The sequence below is a fragment of the Ambystoma mexicanum genome, chromosome 13, assembly GCF_040938575.1.
Source record: "Ambystoma mexicanum isolate Mex_15411 chromosome 13, UKY_AmexF1_1, whole genome shotgun sequence".
In the NCBI taxonomy this organism is placed as follows: Eukaryota; Metazoa; Chordata; class Amphibia; order Caudata; family Ambystomatidae; genus Ambystoma; species Ambystoma mexicanum.
In genome coordinates this window covers 59,701,954-59,723,936 of record NC_090938.1, presented here as the reverse complement: position 1 = coordinate 59,723,936, position 21,983 = coordinate 59,701,954, and the positions used below count along the sequence as shown (strand labels likewise).

The 21,983-nt window shown below is 47.4% G+C and overlaps 1 protein-coding gene across 12 annotated transcripts in view; it reads right to left on the bottom strand.

Annotated features, from left to right (window-relative positions):
* Nucleotides 1-21,983, bottom strand: part of LOC138520856 (complement decay-accelerating factor-like) — a 623,694-nt gene that overhangs the window by 470,823 nt on the left and 130,888 nt on the right. The gene's annotated exons all lie outside the window — the stretch shown is intronic.

Sequence of the window (21,983 nt, the reverse complement as noted above, 5' to 3'; positions counted from 1 at the left end):
TAGGGCCTCACCCAGCTTGCGTATGCGATCGTCGCTCTCTCTTGCTTCTCGCTCACCTCTCTCTATTTGTACACTCCTTAACGTACTTGTCCTAGTAGATTGGCCGTTCTGATTTAAAGGGACATAATCATTTTTCATAAGATAGTGGCATCCATTAGGAGTTCCTTTGTCCCAGTCTTGACACTTAATGTCTTCTGGTATTTTAAAAGATTCCATATAGGCCATAGTATGGCCAGCTTGCGGGAGTTTCTCATGGGAACGGGAAGCCTTGTCCCAAAAGGGGGAGTCTCGCCCAGTGAGGTCCCACTTGCCTCTACCCCCAGAGTGGGTGTTGCAGAGCGGGCTCACCTCCTTAGCCTCACAGGAAGGGCCAAAGAGAAGAGACAAATTCCTTTGATTCGTCACAGTCCTCTCTTTGCAGACGAGCTGTGATTCAAGCCGGTTGGTCAATTTGCTGCGTGAGGAGCATGAACCACCATATATGTGGAGCTTAGCTACCCGTCACTGCTTTCTAGATTATACAAGCAGTGTTGAACAGTATCCTGAATTGGAGAGGAAGCCTATGTAGTTCATGTAGGACATGGGAGATTCTGTAAAATTCCTGTCCACCCGTAATAATACGTGCTGCAGCATGATGGGCTGCTTTTAGGGAAGCCAAGTGAGCAGCTGGAAGCCACGTCTGAGGGCATTTCCCCCCATCAATGTGCAAGACCACAAGGTACTCTTTAGGGTATCAGGGAATAGTTACATTTAAAATTACAATTAAGGGGACCTGGACATGTAAGGAGGGCACTGGGCTGTTATCCGGAGGGATACTGGGCTGGATGTGTTCATTGGGGGAGGAGGGGTGTAGCTCATGTAGTGTGATAAAGGTGCCTCTTGGAGAGGAATATCCCAATTTATTTTCTGAATTGCGGATGTGCGAGGGAGGATCACTTGGGAGGAGGTGGCTTGGGGAGTGGGGTTGAGGCACCCTTGAGTGAGACACACAACCCCCATGTTCCCTTTCATCAGGAACCAGATGTCCCCCGGGCTTTTATGAGTATTTCCAATCCCATCCCTATGGTGTTAGAAAACCCTCTCCTAATATATACCACTACGGTACTGAGACGAGGAAGAGACCACCAAGGAACACACATCCATTCTTTATTAGTTCGAACACACACAAACACCACTCTGGGGCGAGGATAAACATTAATTGTCTCGTACTGAAGCCAACACGGCGGTTTAAGTAGCCCCGCTCAGGTGAGGTTAATAGAGAGAATGGGAGAGAGAGCGGAAACTCCTATGGAATGCTTGCAGATGGAGGACGGAGGAAGAAGCAGGGAGACGCGTGTTCAAGGCGCCGTGGAGCTGCACAGTCTTTATAGCTGAAGCAGACTGTGGCTGGCATTGTCGGAAGGTCTGCGGTGGCAAGAGCAGGCTGCCGACCTGACTCCCTCCTCCAACAGCCTGAGGTGTTGGAGACCCGAGAAGAGGGGCCTGCCGAGCCGGGAACAACAGCTGCGAAAAACCGACCAGAGCAGAGAAGGGCACAAGTAGACAGTGTAACCGGTGAGTCAAGTGAGGCTGAGTGACTCAAACGCTGTGGTGCGAGCCGCATGCTGAAGGAAGGTCGGAACCCTTGCAAGTAAGCCAGCAGAGGCTATGTGATTTCTGCTTTAGAAAGGTAAAACACAGATGCTGGATGCCTATGATGTTGTGAAGGTTAATGAACTTTGTGAAAATAGCGATTAACGAATACCGAAATGTAAAGCAATTGAAAAAGCTGCAGAAGGGCCAAAATCAGTAAAGTTGAAAGTGAATGAGAAACCAGTGAACAAGGGTGCACATTCCCAGCAGGAGAGAGAACTGGGAATTTGCCATCATATTTTTTAAAACATGAAAGAAAAGCATTCTGAATACTGAATCAAAGGAAAGTGATACTGAGTGAATGCCACATGCATGGAAAGCAGAGGAAAAGGTTCCCTGATTCAAAGGAACAGTGAATCAGATAAACTGAAGAAAGAAAGCATTGGTAATAAATATGATGAACTATGAAGTGTTGGATAAATTGAACAAAGCAAGCATTGGTAATGAATATGATGAACTGTGAAGTGTTGAAGTTAAGAAAAAGCAAGCACTGTCTAAAGCCATAAGGAAAAGAGGAATTGTACAAGTTGTGGCAAACTATGAAAAGGTTGTGGTACTTCAACAAGTGAATAGTGTCAAGACAAGTATTGGAAAAGTCTGACAGGATATAAGTCTGATACCACTGTTGAGCTGAAGCAGTGGTGCTGCAAGTGTGGAACAGAAGCCAATCAGGTATGTCGGTTGCGTGACCTGTAATGGGTGTACCGTGTGGTCCGATAACTGCGCCTAGAGCGAATACACCTCACTCAGGAGAAGCCACTTGAAACATTTATGAGTTTATGGTTGAAGATACAGAAATGCCTTTATATAGTGAACTTAAAAGAGTTGAACTTTATGATTTTGATGAAAAGCCAAAAACCTTAAAGCTGGGAAGAACCTCAAGGAATTGTGTTGTTGCGAAAACAGTGAGAGTCTTGAAAGCTTGGGGAAGGGATCCCCTTTTGATTTATATTGAAGTATTTGGAATCCTGGGGAAGACAGAGTGCCTTTCCGACCAAGAGCTGGAAGAAGCTCTGAACTTTTGACATCCCTACCACAGTTTGAACAAATAGATGTGAGGGCAAGTATAGGTTTTGGACACAGACAATTCACTTTGGACTTCCTGACACAGACTACCCTTAGTTTTATTTAGGTAGGGAAATCCCACCTTAGCATAGGGGAAGGTAGGCCTTATCCTCACCTCACTGTGATTTTAATAAAGGTTTATAACCCAATCTTTACTCTGTTGTCTGTGTCTACTTCCTGATGCCTTCGCATGTTTATGGGTATGAGGTTTTATGGTCTGGGGCAAAGAATGCTTGTTTCCTGGATTTATTTTTTTATTTTTCATTATACGTCTGGTTTATCACAAACCTTTCATATTTTCCACATGTTAAAGTTCATCATTTTCTAGATATTTCTTTTTTGCATTTCTCGTGCTCCAGTCCGACTCCTGGTGATACGATGACTTCCAGAGATGATTAATATTATGGCAGGTGTGGTGGGCCAGAAGGACACAGACTCACAACTTGCATTTCTCTGGTTATTCTTTATTCATGAGCAAAGAGAAAGTGCCTAGCTCACCCTAATCTATGGGTTTTCCCTACCTAAAACAAACTAACTCGGGAGCTTGTCAGTCGTCTGCGAGTCCAAATGGAAGATCTGTCCTCTGTGCAAACTGATTAGACCTTACCCTGCCACTAAGGCACAGAGAATGACTCCCTTCTCCGGTGTACTGATTTCTCAATAAGTTCACTTCAATAAAGTAGTCGTAGATAGTTCTTAGTGACTACTTTTACTAAGTAATTTCATTCAGATATTGGGATCTTCAACTTTTCTCTCCCCTTCTTATTCTGCTCTCTTATGAATTTATCTGTTTTGTATTTTCCTTTCTCTTGAAGCTCTTCTGCTTTTTGCTGTTTAATCACAGTTGCAACGTTCTCTTTATTTAATGTCCTATCTTCTTCTTGATTGTGGCAAACTTCACTGTTCCAATGACAATTCTCACTGTGTTCCAACACTTGGGTCTTACTGGCACGAGTAGGACTGCTCCAGCAATGATTCTTACTCTCTTTCAAATCTTGTTCTTTACTGGGACAGGAACCAGAGCACCAGTAATAATTCTCTCTCTCTTTCAATGCTTGTCCTTTACTGCAACGAGTAGGACTACGAGTATTCAAATAATGATACTTTGATTCTTCCTTTCTTTAAATACTTCTTTACTGGGAGGAGTATGAATACTCCTGTGATGAATGTCATGCTCTTTCAATACTCCTTTACAGCGACAAGTATGAGTACCACTGCAATGATTCTCACTCTGTTTCAATACTCTGTCACTACTGGGACGAATATGAGTGTTCGAATAATGATTCTTACTTTCAATACTCAATCACTACTGGGGCGAGTATGATTGTTCCAATAATTATTTTCACTTTTATTCCATACTCGGTCATTATTGGAACGAGTATGAGCGTTCCAAAAATTGTTTCTCACTTTTCTTCGGTACCTTCGATATGTGGTTCTCACTGAGACGAGCATGAATATTCCCTTCTTTATTCTCGGCTTCCCCACTGGGTATACCGCTTTCCCCATTACCTTTCTCTTGCAGGGGTAGCGTCACCAGGCCTATGTTCAGGACGTGATGCTACTCTGGGACTGGCTTTCCTGCTGCTCCTTTGGTACACACACTCCTCTGTACCCTCAGACGAATGGTCTCGGTGTGTTTCCTGGACTCCCAAGTCCAGCGACTCTCAGTCACGCCACCACTTCTTAGATGACTGCAGTTAGGGTTCTGCAGTCTTTCGGCTTGGGGGGATTTGGGGGGTCCAGCACTGTATCTGTTGACAAAGGATTGGTAATATTTAAAAAGTGTATAGAGGCACATGACATGCGGTCAAGCATGGGACCAGTCGCCTGGGGAAAGCGCTGGGTGGCAGGCTCAGACCGCACTGAAAAACTTTCCCGTATTCCATTGTGAAACCTGAAGTGAGTTGTACTCACCCTCTATTGCTGAGAGTCTGATGCTAGATTGGATACTGGGTGTTTTGCTCTGTCGCTGTTTGCGGCTCGTGTCCAGTGGAACAGACGGGAGTCGCTAAGAGATTCTATGTGTCAGCGTACAAGAAAGGCACAAGGTTAACTAGTGAAACACCGCTCATCAGCGATAATAGCAATGCATAAATTGGAATGTGCGGGTTGGTGGGGCTTACCGATGTGGGTGCTGTGGTCAGAGACCAGACGGGTTTGTGCGGGCCGCTGTCTGTCCGCATAGAAGCAGCGAGTCGGTTGCAGTGCAACTGGAGCGCTGGCGCTCTTGATAGAAATGGTTCCTGGAGCTGAATGGCAAGTCGCAGCGCGCCATCTTGTAAGTGTCAATGGACTGTGTGGCAGGACAGAGTCCATCAAGCATTAATTAAAATGACCCTGTCACTGGGAGAGAGAAATGAATTTCTAAGCTTTACATGGCTAAGATGTACCGTAGTGAGTAGATCACTTGAATATTGGGTGACAGTCCTAGAGTTGAAATAGGTAATTGCCTTATCTAGTCTTCTGCAGATTACAGTGGAATACAGAAGAGTGTATGGCAGGTGGATACAATGTCTGGTTATCAACAGGTTACAGTGACATGCCCTGAGTGGAAGTTAGCTGTGTTATTACAGATAGTAACTTAGATCTCAATCTAAATTCATTCCATGTGGGAACATTGAATCAGGCTGATCGATCCAGTGGGTCTCCCTTTGTTGCATGAGTCTATTTAAATTCCCACCCCTTCTGGGCAGGCATACATGTTCCAAAATGATCAATTGTATTTGTGCAATCGTATGCCTTGCTTGATTGAAATGCTGCGCAACTGGAGATCTGTCAGATGTTAATCTGATGTTGGATTTATGTTCCACCCACCATGTTTTGGCTTTCCTGGTAGTCATGTACACGTAATATATTCCACAAGGGCATTTTATGCCAAAAATGACATTTTCTGTGTCGCAAGTGGAGGTATGGTGTAAAGCGATGCTGTAACGTTTGCAGGGAAGGGTAATGCAGTTGCCTTTGATGACGTTATGTCAAATGGTGCAATTATTGCAAGGCATGGTACCCTTGAAGTCTTGTTTCTTCACTTTTTTTAGACACAAGGTCAGCTTTGTTGAGATAGTCCCGTATGGATTTGCTTTTGCTATGGGAAAATAGTGGTGGTTTGAAGAACAGTCTAGCTAGAATAGGATCAAGTGATAGAGTTCCAAATTCTTTCTGATGGTTTTTTCGATTTGTCCACTTTGTTGCGAATATGTGGTAACACAGACTAGATCGCTGTTGGTGGTACGTTCCTTTGGTTTAAGAGCTTCCAGTCTTCTAGTGTTCATGACTTTTGCTGCACTGGCCTGCACAGACTCAAGGTTATAGCCTCGTTTGGGGAATTTCTCTGCGAGTTGTTCAGCTTCATTGGAATAATCTTGATCTTCCGAAATAATGCGTCTGTATCTAAGAAATTGACAGAGGAATATGGTTCTTCTGGGATGAAAACAACATGTGGCATGCAATATACTATTCCTGTCTGAGCAGCCAGGTTTATCTTAGGATGGAGAGAGGGCTGTAGGAAAGCACATTGAACTTGTAGTACACCAAGGATACAATAGACAATCAGGAGTATTATACAAAATAAAGGTTTATTATAAATACATATATAGGCCAAGTTAGGTCTTGGGGTAAGTACTAGTCGGTCATAAACACTTTTATAAAAACACACACACCACTATGCTTGAAGGAACACAGGCCAAATCATATAACCTTATTTGGAACACTTAAAGGAAGTTCGAGGGAAGTCACACCAATAACTTTTAGATTACATACAGTAATTCAAGGGTAGTAGACCCTAACAGTTGTCCCTTGACGCTCAGCAAGAAATAACATAGTAATAATAACTGGACCATATACTTTGCAGAATAGTGACACACCTATTCTAGGAACAGTAAAAACCTATAACTTATTTTGGGATAACACAGTTATACTCAAGGTAAGGAAACCTGTTTGTGTAATCTTCAATTACAGTCGCTTTTCAGTACACAGACTAAGGAAAGCAATAACTTTGTAACTTATTTTTGGAAAGCACACAGCTAACACAAGGTAAGTGAAACCTCTATACTTTTGTAAGGAACTACCAGCAACCTAAAAGGTAAGCATAACCTAGGCAGTCGTATTCTGTACAGGCTGACAGCAAGTCAGGGGAAGCCAGTCCCAATTGGGGGGGACACAAACAATTATCGTAAGAGGAATAATACAGCGAAACCAACAACATTACTTTTGGGAAGAGGGGAACCCAATTCACAGACGAGTAACTTAACCTTCAGTCTACTTTCAGTTATAATAGCAAGACAGTTTCTAAAGAAAGCAAGACTTAGAGATTACTTATTTAAGAAGGCACAGAGCTTATTCAAGGTAAGTAAATCCTATATATACTGTTCAGCATTGCAGAACATAGCTTAGGTAAGTAATACAGTTTTGTAACTATTCATTCAGATTTTAAAGTTAAAGTTACCAACTAAATTTGTTACAAGTAAGTATACCTTTCAACACCTGTTCTACTTTAAAAGGCAGACCTATTAACTTATCCAGCCTTTCACCGTTCTAGTATATGAGTTCTGAAGGAAGGCATGCATCAAACAAAGGAAGGCATGTATCAAACAGTGAAGACAGACACACGTGATCACTGTTGAAGGGTGTTTAGTGAACTTCAATGGGTTGGATGAATGCCTATATAAACCTAAATCTAAAGGTTGGGAGCAAGCTACGACCATCAAATAATAATAAAGCAGTCCTAGTGGAGACTTTGTCAAGATAAAAGGGCCTATATTAATAACCCTATTGCCAATCCTTATTTCTAAACACAAATGGTGTGGGACATCAATGTATGCAAAAAGAAAAGTGTTCAAGAAATGATATGTCAGGATAGTTGAGCAGTTGGTTTCCCTTCCCCACGTTTTCAGCACGCAACAAGGCGGCACGCTCGAGCTTCGCACACACTCTGGCTTCTCTGACACAAGAACATAGTGCAAAGCATAGGTATCGGGGCCTTCTGTGGCAAAGTCTTTTTCCAAATAACAGTCTGCTATTGTAGAGGGCCTGACGTAACAAAACAAGCACCAAAGTTCCTTTCTTGTTAGGATTTTCACATTCACAAGTTCTCGGGTTCACTGTTCACCTTGGATCTCCTACCTTCAGGTTCAGACTCCCTTCAGCATAATGTTCACAATTGATCTCCCTTGTTCGGGTTTGGACCTCTGTATCAAAAATAGAAGACTTTCGATTGTGCAATGGATTTTGCTTAAACCGTTGCAGGACCACTTTGATTAATTTAATTCCTCATTCTCGTTCGTTTACTTTCGCTTCTGCCACTTCTTGACGGGATATCTCACACAGAGCTTCGATTGAGCACACTCGCGGTGCCAGACCCCTCTGTTACTGGTATTGCATCTTTCTTCGTTCAAGTTCAAACATCCATCATCAATTGAGCTTTTCTCGCGTCTTTCATTAAACTTGTTACCAATTTTCGTTCTTGCGCTCTTTATACAATGTTGCTGCTTGCAACCTTGACTTCAACACAGACCGGTCTTGCATCGGTCTTCCCAACTCACCGGCTGTGTTGATTTCTTTGGCGCTACTTTGATCTTGGAGCCAAGGACGGTACCACGGCTGCTGCTGCTCCTCCCAGACTAGTCAGCCATGCAGGAGGGCCCTCGTATCTGACACAGAATGCAGGATTCTTCAGTCTGGTTTCTACACTTTTTAATCTGAAGGATTTAGAAAAATCACGGTTTCTTGCCGGAAAGGTCAAGGGTATCTCCCTCCTTGCGCACCCTTGTAGGTTTGCTGTCTTTCTCCCCTCAAATAGCTGTCATCTGGAAAACGCTATTCCTTTGTGTGCTTTGCCTCGCTCGGAGTGTGCTCTCGTGCTCCGCCTTTTATCCGTGTGGGAATGTTTAATGGAAGGCAGGTGTGAGTGGTTGCCAGTAATTGCCTGAACATAGTAGTGGGACATGTCAGGCACAATGCTCGGGTGAGAGTGTTATCTCCCAGAGTGGACTGTCCGTGTGAAAGTGTTAGTAAAGGAAAAGGGGAGGAGGGGTAAAGATCGCAAGTACCTTACAAGGTAGGATGGGGTAAATCTGTTACGGGGAAGGGGATACTGCGTCTCGCCATCAGGTGTCCCACGCCCACAAGACCCTCACACCGGTGATCCTCCCCACTGGTCCATGGCCGTGCTCTGGCCACCTGAGAGAGATCCCCCCGGGGACTAGCAGGTGAGACACCTTCTGGTTTCTCAAAGTTCTCTCAAAGGCAGAAGAGGGGCTCTAGGAGCCAGCAGTAGGCAGGGTCAGATAAGGCTCAGTTGCAGGTAAAGTCAGAGTTCCAGAGGAAGACTAGGAAAAACAAGTAAGTAGTTCACTTTAAAAGTTAGTTGAGGGTCCAAGGGCTTCACAGAAGACACCCTAGGAGGATTCCAGCATTGGGCCTGGGTGAACTGGATGGGTGGCCTCCCCAGCACAGCAGCACCTCAAGGATACACAAGAATCACCCAGGCTTAGGGTAAGTAAATACCCAAGCCAGCAAAGTACCTTACCAGTGAAGAAGAGTTCCTTTGCCAAGAAAATTGAAGACAAGACTCTGGAAGGGCTTTTGCTGCAGGAATCATGGGGAAGGCTCTAAACAAGATGTTCTTTATATGGACTACTCAGCAAACAAGAAGAGGATGCCAAAGGAGGGGCTCAAGATCTGCAGCCAAAAACCCAGGAACTGCATTCCTGTCAGGAGGACAGAGGACAGGACCCTGGATGGGCTTATCTCAACAGGGATCCACACAGAAGGATTCCGGCAAGGGTTTTGTCGCAGCTGGAGGTGGCTCTGTGGATTTGGTGCCTTTTCAGGAGCACAGTAGAAGACAGAATATCACTGTTCGGATTCTCGTCGTTTGCAAGGTCCAGCACTCTGGTGAGGGGACTTTTCAGAATTGAATCGTGCCTCTGGAGATCCAGCAGGGTGCCCACGAAGTTTCAGCGGGATTTGGAAGATGTTCACCGCCAGATGGGTCGAGGGCACAGTGTATAAGGGCACTGCAGCCCCTCAAGGCCTGGGCACGATGTGGGATGGCTCAAAATGCAGGTCCTCTTGACTCTAGTGGGTCTCACTGGGCTCTGGGTCGGCGTTTTCGGAGTCCCCTGGTTGATTGGAAGGAAGGGCTCCAGCAGACTCTGGTTACACAGCAGGCTCTCTGGTCGCTGGAAATTGTCTCAGCTGCGGTTTCTTCATCTTCCTCTTCGGTTTTGGTTCCAGTGGTCGATTACCTCTTCAGCTTCCAGGATCAGACTTTTATGTAAGAACCCAGCCATGCAACATTCAAACTTGGGGGGTTGGCAGTCCTTTCAGGACAGCCAGCCTTCTAGTTTGAACTGGATTCTCGCATTCAGGCTGGAAGACGAAGGGCTGCAGAGTTTTGGACTTCTCCCTCGCTTCCTGCCTTCACAGACACTCTGAAGCCGGGGCGACTCACGCCGAAGATAAAGTTAACACAAAGGAATTTCTCACCCTGGATGTCAGGGAAAGGAACAAGAAAGGACAAGAAATGCGAAAATGGCAAAAAAAAAGGAGACAGGGGCCATTTTGGTAAAATGGGCACCCATGGGTACCTTTACCGGGGCTGTGCAAACAGCCTGCAGTAAAGGTACACCGAATTAATAAAAAGGTTCACTGCCATAGCCATTAAAATTAAGTTTGTCCTTGTAACATAAATGTTACTTTTAAAATGAGAAAGGTGATACTCAGTATCTCCCCAGCACTCCAGATAAGGTGGCGGGCGCTGGTCTAACTTGACAAAATGTAAAAGGGATCCAAAACACCGTTCTACCTTTGGGAACTGTAGTTCTCACAAGGTTAGCCAGAGAAACTTAAAAGGGGAGCAACCCAACAACAATAGGCACTTATTGCCAAAAAGTTGTCAAAGAGGATACTTTTAAAAGACACTATGGCGAGTCTTCAAAAGGACACCCATAAAAAAAAGAGTAAAAGCTCTGTGAGTGTGGAAAAAGGTGCCCACTCACTGAGGTATAGGGAAAAATAATCTACTAGTTCAGCAAAAGTTTCTGGGGTTGACGCAGGTCAGGAAGATTTATAATTGATATGAAAATCTTACCCAACACATCCTTTGATATTCATGATGCTGCCGGGGGGCGAACCCAGGGCACCGCCAAAGTCTTTATTTTCTCTGATCTGCTTGCAATCTGCATTACTGCTGTGATGTTCTTCATCCCAGTACCATAGAAGTATTGCTTTGCAGGTTTATTTAAGGGTTCTACGTGACGATAACATATCAGCCTGCACTTCATATTTTCCTGCAGCAGATGTTATTGTTGATGATTTATAGTTAAGGGTGTTCAGGAGTGTCTCGTTGGAACGGAAGTCCTTGTCCCCAAGGGAGAGGGGGGGGCAAGTACCTACCCAGAGGGAGTATATTGCGCGATGGACTCACCTCCATAGCATCACATGAAAAGGCTCCGGCTGGGAAGAAGTGACTGAATACCGTGATTCCTCACACAGGTAAGAGAGCATGTATATTGACAGCTTTGTATGTGATGCAGCCTGCGATAAGTGTGCTCAGGAGTAACCAATGAAGTTCGATATGTTTGGGCACCATATGGTTGCACTTACAAAGCTCAGGCAGCAGCGTGAAAGGCACTTCTCATAGATGGTATGGCAGTGGTGGTTAGGCGGGTGAGCAAGGCATTTCCTCCAAAATGGTGATATTCCGACCAAAGGCTTGAAGCAGATCAACCGAACACATGGTGTTAAAGTATGGTTTCAACTCTTCTGGGATGCAGGGCCCTGCACATTCTTAGGGATATAGTGCCTAGGCCACTCTACAGGGACATAGTGCCAAACTCACTATTCATTGCTAAAGTGGCCACCTCAAAGTTCAGGGTTATAGTGCCCTGCACACTCTTCAGGCATACAGTGCCCTACCCATTCTTCAAGGACATACCTCCCAGCAAATTAGCTCATTCCTCAGGGATATAGTGGCCAGCTCACTCATCAAGCGGATGGTGACCAGCTCACCCCTGTGGCATCCCTCCAGCATACAGTGACCAGCTCACTCCTCAGGGATATCCTCAGGGATGTAGTGATCAACTTACTCGGTACGAGTTTCCGGCCTTGCTGGCATGCTTAAGTGTGGTCTATTCTCTGTCCCAGCTGCTGTAGGTCCCGGATGGTAGAACAAGTTACTTACCATATCTGGTAACGTTCTTTCGATGGGATGTTCCTCCAACGTATTCCACATCTATGACAGGTAATGTCCACAGCTGCGCTGCTTTGGAAAATATTTTCGGCTGTGGGCGCCTGCGTTGATGGCGTCAATCCGTTGTCCCTCGAGGGCCTCAGTCGAGGGTCGATATCACCGGATGTTATATAGGACGCACGGCGCCCGTAACCTCAGTTATAGTTTTTTTCCCAGAACGTATGGCACCAATCTCCTGCCAGTATGACTGCAGAAAGCCTTGCGGAAACGTAAGCTGCAATCACATAAGAAATTCAGTAGAGGGGCAGGCTGAGAGGGCGATGTGGAATACGTCGGAGGAACATCCCATCAAAAGAACGTTACCAGATATGGCAAGTAACTTGTTCTTCGAGGGGATTGTGTCCTCTGACGTATTCCACATCCATGACAGATTCCCAAAGCAGTACCAACTTATGGAGGTGGGAAAAGAATTTACAATTTAGAATTTTATAATGCCCAATCAAATTGCTGAATAAAGGACTGCCTTACCAAAGGCCAAATCCTGCCCATGGATGGAGTCCAATGAATAGTGTCTCACAAACGTATGCACAGAGGCCCATGTGGCTGCTTCGCAAATAGTGCGAATCGGAACACCCCTCTGTAGAGCAGTGGAAGCAGCCACACCCCTAGTAGAGTGAGCCCGTAAGTCTTCTGGAGGGACCTTTCCCGCCAAACGGGAAGAGATTGTCAAAATGATCCATCTGGACAAGGTCTGTTTCGAAACAGCCTGGCCCAAGCGCCTTCCAGCATAACCAACAAAGAGCTGATTGTCCACTCTGACCCGGGACAACCGTGAGAGAAAGAAACTGAAAGCTCTTCTCTGATCCAACCCATGGAGCCTCTCCTCTTCCTTACCAGGATGTGGAGGAGGATAAAATGCCAGAAGAATCACCTTCTGGACCAATAGAATTCTGACACAACCTTCGGAAGAAAAGAAAGCCGCACCCGCAGGACAACCCTGTCCTTATGAAACACAGTAAAGGGAGGCTTGGCGGAAAGTGCCTGCAACTCATTCACTCTGCGTGCGGAAGTAACCGCAACTAAAAACACAGTTTTAAAGGACAACAGTCTTAACGGACAAGAATGTAAGGGCTCAAACGGAGCTCCCATTAGGAACTTTAAAACCAAATTCAAATCCCATCCCCGCACCTGGAAAGGCGACGGTGGAAACACATTAGTCAGCCTTTTTAGAAACTGAGAAATCAAAGGAATCTTAAAATAAGAACATTCCTCAGACAAGCGCTTAAATATGGACAGCATCGCCAGGTAACTCTTAATGGTACCCACTTGCAGGTCCTTGTGGACTAAACAAAGCAAAAAAGACAAAACCTTAGGAATGGAACATTGGAAAGGATCTACATTCTGTCCCCTGCACCAATCACAGAACTTTCACCAACGGCAACGATACAGGGATTTCGTTGCGTGCCTTCTGGCCGAAAGCAACACCTCCATCATGTCTTCGGGGAGGTCCCAATCCTTATACCTCAACCTTTCAGATATCAAGCATGATGGCTGAGAGACTTGACCTCTGGGTGGAGAACCGACCCCCCTCCCGTGAGAGCACATTGTCTCGATAGGGAAGATGGCTTGGAGGGCAGATGGACATGTCTAGAAGGTCCGGGTACCACGCTCTCCTGGCCCATGCCGGAGCAATGAGGACCATTCGGGAACCGAACCTCCGTAACCTCCGCAACACTTGCGAAATGACGGGGACTGGAGGAAACGCGTACAGCAGTGGGAAGGACCACTCCACTACGAACGCGTCCCCTAAGGCTCACCTTGGAGGAAATTCCCGCGAGCAGAATCTTTCGCACTTCCGGTTGACACTGGTGGCGAAGAGATCCACTTGTGGGGTTCCCCAAAGGGCAAAGATCTCCAAAAGAACTTCCTGAGCCAGCTCCCACTCGTGAGAGACCGTGCTCTGCCTGCTCAGAGCGTCCGCCGCCGCGTTTTCATCTCCGGCCAGATGAGCTGCTGAGATCGAAATTTCCTGCTGGATGGCCCAGAACCAGAGCTGCATCGCCTCCCTGCACAGCGGGAGTGACCCTGGCCCCCCTTTTTTGTTGAGGTAGTGCATGGCCACTGTATTGTCCGTCATAATCAGGACATTCTTCCCCTGCACAGACGGCAGAAAAGTCTTCAGGGCTAGCCTGACGGCCCTCAGCTCTAACAGATTGATGTGGAGTCTGGACTCCGAAGGAGACCAACGTCCGGTGGCTGTCAACTTGTTGGCATGAACTCCCCAACCTGTAAGGGATGCGTCTGTCACGATCGTCACCTCTGGCCATGGCTGCCAAAATGGTGCTCCCTTCATCAGATTGCCTTTGTCGGCCCACCATAGAAGATCTTGGGCGACCGAGGTCAGAATCTGAACGGGATCCGACATTGTGCTGGAGAACTGCGACCACTGCATCTTGAGAGCCCACTGCAGAGATCTCATCCGCAGCCTGGCTTCTGGCACCAGGAAAATGCAGGATGCCATGAGGCCGAGCAACCTCAGGAATTCGAACGCCGGGAGACTCTGGGCACGTTGAAACTTGTCCACCATCTGCAGAATGTGATGAGCCCTCCCCTAGGGAGGCGAACACTGCCCCAGGGATGTGTCAAGCACCGCTCTGATGTACTGGAGCCGCTGGGTAGGTGTCAAACGGGACTTCTTTAAATTGAGGGAGAAGCCCAGCTTGTGAAGGGAGTGGCAGGTAACAGACAGATGATGCAGGGCTTGCTCCGGAGAGCGCAACCTGATCAACCAATCGTCCAGGTAGGGGTAGACGTGAATCTCCCCTTTCCTGAGATACGCTGCCACCACCACCATCAGCTTGGTGAAGACCCTCGGGGCGGAGGTCAATCCGAACGGCAGGACCCAAAACTGAAAGTGCGAGTCGCCAACCGCGAACCTCAGGTACTTCCTGTGCTTGGGATGAATCGGCACATGAAAGTAAGCATCCTTGAGGTCTAGAGACACCAACCAATCCTGAAGTTGAAGGGCTTGGAGGACTTGAGAAAGAGTTACCATCTTGAACTTGTCCTTCCTGAGGAGCTTGTTCAACTAATGCAAGTCCCTGATGGGTCTCAATCCCCCGTCTTTTTTCGGGATCAAAAAATAAGGGGAATACCATCCCTTGTTCCTCTACTCTACAGGCACCAGTTCTATGGCGCCTTCCTCCAGCAGGTATAGGATTTCCTGTGCAAGGAGTTGATCCGGACGCTTCAAAGAGAGCTTCCCCGGTGGATTGTCGTGAGGCCTTTGCCGGAACGGAAGACAGTAGCCGTGAGTTATGATCTCCAGAACCTACACATCTGAAGTAATGGCCCGCCATTCACCAAGATGCTGCACAAGTCTGACCCCAACCGGCAAACCACGGGACATGGCCTCATGACTGAGCGGACGCGGCTGCAACAGTGCTTGAGGGCAAAGAGGCAACTGCTCAAGCGGCTTTGGCACCCCGAGTACCTTGCTTTCCACCTCTGGTACTCCTACGGTGGCCCCTTTGACTGGCAGCTCCTTTCGATCTACCAAAGGAAGAGTAGTACCGAAAGGATCCTCCCCTCCATTGCTGTCACCTAGGACGAACAGGCGGAGGTTGACGAACTGCAGCGCTCAAAGTCTCTGCTGCAGCTTTGGAGGTCTGCAACCTCTCAAGGCTCTTGTCAGCCTTGCTGCTAAACAGATGAACCCCATGAAAGGGCATGTTCAGAAGACGGGATTGCACATCAGGAGCAAACCCCGACTTACGCAACCACGCAAACCTGCGTATCACGGTGCTCGCAGCCATGGACCGGCTGACACAGTCTGCCGTGTCCAAACCCGACTGAACGGCCTCACACATGGCATCCTTGCCGTCTTGCACGAGGGCTAGGAAACCATCCCATTCCTCCCCTTCGAGGATATGCTCAGCCGCCAAAGACGCACAGTTCCAGAGAGTGTGAGTGAATCTCGCCAAGGCGCAGGTGGAGTTGACAGACTTCAATGCCATACCCCCAGCTAAAAATACCTTCCTTGCCCAACCATCAAAGCAATTATTGTCCCCATCAGGAAGGATGGTAGGGTACGCAGCCTGCTCTGAGGAGGCTGTAGCCGCCTGCATCATCAAACTCTCCGGAGTTGGTGCGTCGATAAGTAGCAGGGGTCATCACTGGATGGGCGGTATTTTTTCGGAAGCGACTTATTAACTGCCAGTAGACTCTGCGGAGCAGTCCAAGCCGCCGCCACCCTCCTTTGCAAAGCCATGTGAAACGGCAACACCGGGTCTGTTGGTGGATCTTGGTCCAGGATGTCTGTCAAATCATCCTGAGTAAAATCAACTGGTGGAGCCAACCACCCCAAGTATTCGGTCACCCTTGACATGAGACGCCAATAGGAGGAATCTGCATGTGCCCCAGGCTCAGGTCGGCCAAACTCCACCTTCGGAGAGGTGTCCAGGCCACTAGCGTCAGGCAATGACTGACGAAGATCCTCCATCTGACTAAGCCCCGACAAAAGATCATTAGGGACCTCAGGAGGCACAAACATCTCCTTATCACACAGTTCCTCAACCTCTGAAATGTCTTGCAAAGGCTGGAAAAAGTCCAATCTAGGAGTAGGAAAAGAATAGGGCTCAAAAACAGGCAAATCCTCCACAAACGGCGTTGACATCGAGCAAGGCGCCAACGGCATTGGCAACTTCTTCGAGGACGGAGCCCCGAGAGTGTCCCTCGACGGACACGGCGCCGATGGCATTGACGCCTTCTTCGAAGGCTTCACAGGCTCCGACAGTCTCGATGGCGTCGAGGACCGGGACCTGGATCTGGCATGTCAACGCCTGGATCTGGCATGGCGATCTCCCTTCTCCGAACGGGACCTCGACGGCTCTCGATGATCGCGCCGACCGCCCGAGCCTGAAGACGTGTGAGTGGTGGACCGAGCCCGTTCCTTACCGGCTTCTTTCGAAGGCGTGGACGAAACTGTGCCTTGCGATTCGAAAATCGCTAACATCTGCCGGCAGAATGATTCCCATTCGGCTGGCGACGAAGACTTGGTGGGACAAGTCAACCGTCTGGCGGAGTCCTCCTCCGATGGGGAAGGCGACCGGTGACGGCGCTTCCTAGAATGCCTCAAGGAGGCAGAGAAATTGCGGGAACCACTCCTAGACTGAGAACCCCTGGATTTACGCCGACGCGGAGAGTCGCCCCTCGAGTCATCGGTCGAAAGCCCAGCGGATTTCGATTTAAGGGGCTTAGACATCCTACCTACCTTCAATTTCTTCTTACGTTCCCGCAAGGCCTTAGACCTCAGGGACTGGCACTCCTTGCAGTCGTCGGTGGCATGGCTTTCACTGAGGCACCATAGGCAGATTTCGTGCGGGTCTGATGGACATCTTCGAACTGCAGTCCCGACATTTTTTAAAGCCCGACTTCGGGGTAGTAGAAGAAGACGAAGACATTGCTTTTGAAGAGCAGAATCGAGCGCGCCGAGATTCCAAAGCAAACACGTTGCGGAAAAAATGGAACCGAGGCTACGGGTGCCATGCGTCCTATATATAACATCCGGTGACGTCGACCCTCGACGGAGGCCCTCGAGGGACAACGGATCAACGCCATTGACGCAGGCGCCCTCTGCCAAAAGTTTTCCGAAGCAGCACAGCTGTGGACATTACCCGTCAAAGATGTGGAATACGTCGGAGGACACAATCCCCTCAAATTCTTGCCTTACTGATAGCTCCTTGAGCCCCGACCGATTGCTACTCTGCATCACAGCCCCCTCCCTTATATATTGACCTCCCACTTCAAGGGCCAAACTCTCACGGCCCTGCATTGTAGGTGTGTTTGAGGGAGAAGGCAAAAATATGTGTAAACATACTCACATTTTTTAAATGGGAAACAAATACCAAAAAAGTAATGGGTGGACCATTTTGGGTAAATCTGAACCACTGCGCTGGGCAACCTTCCATACTGCTGTTATTTAGCCTGTCTGAGCCACTTGTAAAGGGGTCCAGCCATGAAGGAGCCATCCCAGTGGTGTTGGGCATGTTAAAGTAATTGACTTTTCATCAGTGCCACCAAGAATCAAAGTCTTTCCTCTGGACCGAATCAATATATAGGGGCCACCACAATCTTCAGGGTTATGGGGCCCAGGCCACTCTTTAGGCCAAGCTCACTCTTCAGGGATGTAATGCCCACCTCACTCTTCAGGGACCTAGGGTCCTGCCAACTCACCAGACAACTTATTTCACAGGCATATACTACCCAGCCAACTCCACAGGCATATAGTACCCAACTAATTTCACAGGCTCATCTCTCAAATTCCTCACCTGCGGATGAGTTGTCGTCCATCTTAGATGTCTTGCCTTTCTCCTTTTTATTTTGTCTTGCCCCGGCATCATTCCTTGGAGAGATAGGGCCTGCCCTCTCCAGCCGCCACCTTGACCTCCTATACGGAAGAAGGCAGTAGCGGTCCGGAAGGACAGGTCCAGTTGTTCTAGGGAAAAGCCCCAAGGCACAGAAAGCCTTGCAGGATTGGTGTCTTGACTGTCGTGGTGCTGTATCCCAAGGAATCCGATATACTCAAAAGGTACCTTTGGCAAGTAATAGGGACTGGCAAGTCAGATGATAACCAAACAAAAAGGATAGCGCGCACAGTGGAGGTGGGTGCCCACACAGTCAGCAGAGAGGAAAGTTGCCTGTCACAGTGAGAAGAATTGCACCCTGGAGGTTGCCGTGCTGCGAAAGGGTGCATCCCGCTGGGATGGTTAGCGGAGGATGGCAGAGTAGGAGGAGTAACCAGGCAGAGAAACATAGCAAGAAACAGTGTGCGCCCGCGAGCAGAGAAAGCGCCCACGGCAAGGAAGCAAAAACAAGGAAGGACCGAAGCCCAGACGAAATAGAGGCACATAGAAAGCTTATGGAGAGTAAGGCAGCAAAAGCCGAAAGCACAGGAAGCAAGGGCTTATCGTCTTACCAGTGGCGAGGAGCAGAGTGGGTTGCAACGCACCCGTCTCCGGGTACGAGGCGCCTATGAGCTTTCCCTTGCTGCAGGCAGTGGCCATCTTGGGAAAACACTAGACGGTTACCTGAAAAGCGTAACGGCACAATCTTGCATCCACGTCTGGAAAACTTTCCAAACAGCCTAGGACTGCGGCGCCAGCGCTACCACAGGGACCATCTCTGGGTTGTGACAATATGGTACCCAGCTCACTCCTCAGGGATTTAGTCTAACAGCTCACTCGAAAGCAGTCAAGATCTTTAAAGGGTCTCCTTCACCTATACAATCTGCCATGCTTAAATGTGGTCTATACTCTGTTCTAGATGCAGCTGGTCCTCGTGGTGTTAATACGTTAATGATAGTGCCCATAGTTGTTTTCCAGCTAGTGTTGAACATGAGTCAAGTTACCTACGGAATTTCCCATAATGTCGTTCAGTTTCCCTTGCCCGTTAACGCATGCAGAACCTACCGGCCTGAGGCAATGGACAAACCATAAGGAAAATTCTTATAACAGTAACAAGCAATGTTTTTTATGGACTCTGAATTAGTTCTTGGGGTATGTCTCTACTCTCTCATCCTGTCCAATAAAATAATGTGGGGGACAGTGTAAAAGGCTGCAAAAGGTTCAAGGGAAATAACTATTGTGGCCTCCACAAAACAGCATGAGTGGTCTGCTGCTTATAATTGCCAGTGCCTTCACTACCTTCTCATCTGTCTGAAGTGAAACTGGTGGTCTTAGTGAAGACAGGGGTCATGAAGCTGCCTGGTAAATTCTCCGTCTCCATTTTTGTTGGGTGTACAGGAGGTTTGAACTAGATTGTAGTAGTTAAGTTACTTAAGATCAGCAGAAGGTGCTGTTCGGAAAAAAGTGAGAACTCATATGGCCAGCATCAAACAAGCATGGGGACTCACTCAAAATTCTGTTTTATTGTGGGTGGAGATTAGGTACAATTCAATCATGCAACTACCTAGCACACATTTGAAAGTGATCTGGCAGCCTTGATTTTGCCTGTTAACCTCACCACCCAGTCTACAGCCATGAATTAAACAATCAATAAAAAGGACACCTGCAAGGGTGGGAGGACGGTGGTTATGTGGACGGACGTGTTGTTTCTGGATGCTAGCAATGTCCTGCTAGATTTGCACCATTTAAAATCAGTCTGTGATTGGGTTATCGCAGATTTAGTGATCAGGCGAGGGTGGTTTCTCATTGCTTCTGCTGAATATCTCATACATCTGGTGTGTTGCTTAAGCGATTGAACTTGCGAAAAATGTTGGTCTTCTAAAAATAGCTTTTTGTGTATTCTGTACAAGATCTCCCCTCTCTAGAGAGGGCTAACTTAACTGACTTTACAGATTCTAGTTTACCCTTTGTGGGTTGGCGAAAGATAAATTGTACTTTTTTTTGCAGTTTTGCTTCTTTCGGTTTCAAGAATAATTGTTATGTTGAGGTCAGCAGTTCAAAGCTAATCAGCATTTGGAACAAAAATCGTGGTACTACAATTCAATTGATGCTCATGTTTAGCTTAGTTTATTCATCCATCATGGGTCTGCAACCTGCAGGTCTACAGATGTTTTGGACTAGGGCTTCCATGATCCCCACCCTTGATTTTACTGGACAGAGCACATGGGAGTTGTAGTCCAAAACATCTGTGTAAGGCAAATGTTGCATACCTCTGATCCATCTGTACAGCGTGAGGCTTTAATAAGTCTTACACTGAATACACATGTTTGACTGTAAGAGGGAGCCTATTCAGGACTAATCATGGTGCACTGACATGGAAATCTGAGGGTTTTCTCACTTCCACTGCCCCAGGATCCTCTTGTCAGGTGGCCTGGGAAAGGCCATCGCACTTGGATCCTGACCCTGGGGGTGGAGAAGTGAGTGCGATATCACCTGGGTGGAGGGTCATTGGGGATCAACCTAACCGTGCCCCGACCTTTATGGGTTACTATAAAGATGGGTTACTATAAAGCAGTTCCCCCTCGTTTGCCCATATTTGACATCAGAGTACTGGGATAAGGAAGAGTTATCAACACTACACCTTCATTTCACCACTTTGGTACTGCGACGAGGAAGATGCCTCGAGAGTACTGTGAGGGTCAGGCACGGCCCTTTAACTATCGTCAGCCAAGTCTAATTAGGCATCCACACCTGCAGCATGTCAAAGGGCTGCAGGTGTTTAAAGGGAGAACAGTAGAGCAGAGAAGAGAGAAACAGGGAGGCCTGTGTAGGAGAGACCAGTGGGCCTTTCTCTTTAGGAGGCAGCCGTGGTGGGACCTGAAGAGGAGCCAGGACGCCGGCCGACATCCCAGATGAAGGGGGAGCATGCGTGACAGAGATTGAGTAGATGCGGCTGCGAACAAGCAAGAAGGAGAGAGGACGCAGTCCGTGTCCACCCAGAAGGAACACATTTGCTGGCGTATGCAGATGGTCAAGCAGCGTGCGAGCGGGGCTCGCCGAGGTTGAATTGCCGCTCTGGGAAGTCAAAGGAAGCAGCAAGAGCTGCCGGAGCCAGACGATGAAGACCGGTGAGTGCTGGGAAAGCCACTCCGATGCCAGGGCACTGCAGGCTGGCTGCACATGAATAATGAAGTGCTGTATGAATCAAACTTCAAATCGCGATGAGATATGTAAATATATTAAATACCAAACTGAATGGAAAGCGCAAAACTATACATATTGAATACCGAACGGAGGTTCAAAATAGCACTAAAGTCTGCATATTGAATACTGAACTGAATAAAAATTGAAAAGGGTGCCAAAACTACGCATACTGAATACCGAATTGATTGAAAACCTGAAATTAAAACATGTTGAATACTGACCTGAAATACAACTTTACAGGCAAAGCAAATAACTAATGAAAGTTAAACAGGGAAATGCCCATATAGAAGTCCAGAGGCCAATAGAGATTAGCCAAGTGAAGGTGAACGTGTACACAGGGGCGAACGCTGAAGAATCTGTGTGGACTGAGGAACCTAGGGGGTCCTAGTTGCACGACCTGTCATGGGTGGACCGTGTGGTCTAACAACTGCACCTAGACCAGTGAGCCCTATACCGTGAAAGATAAAGACATTGTGAAACCAACC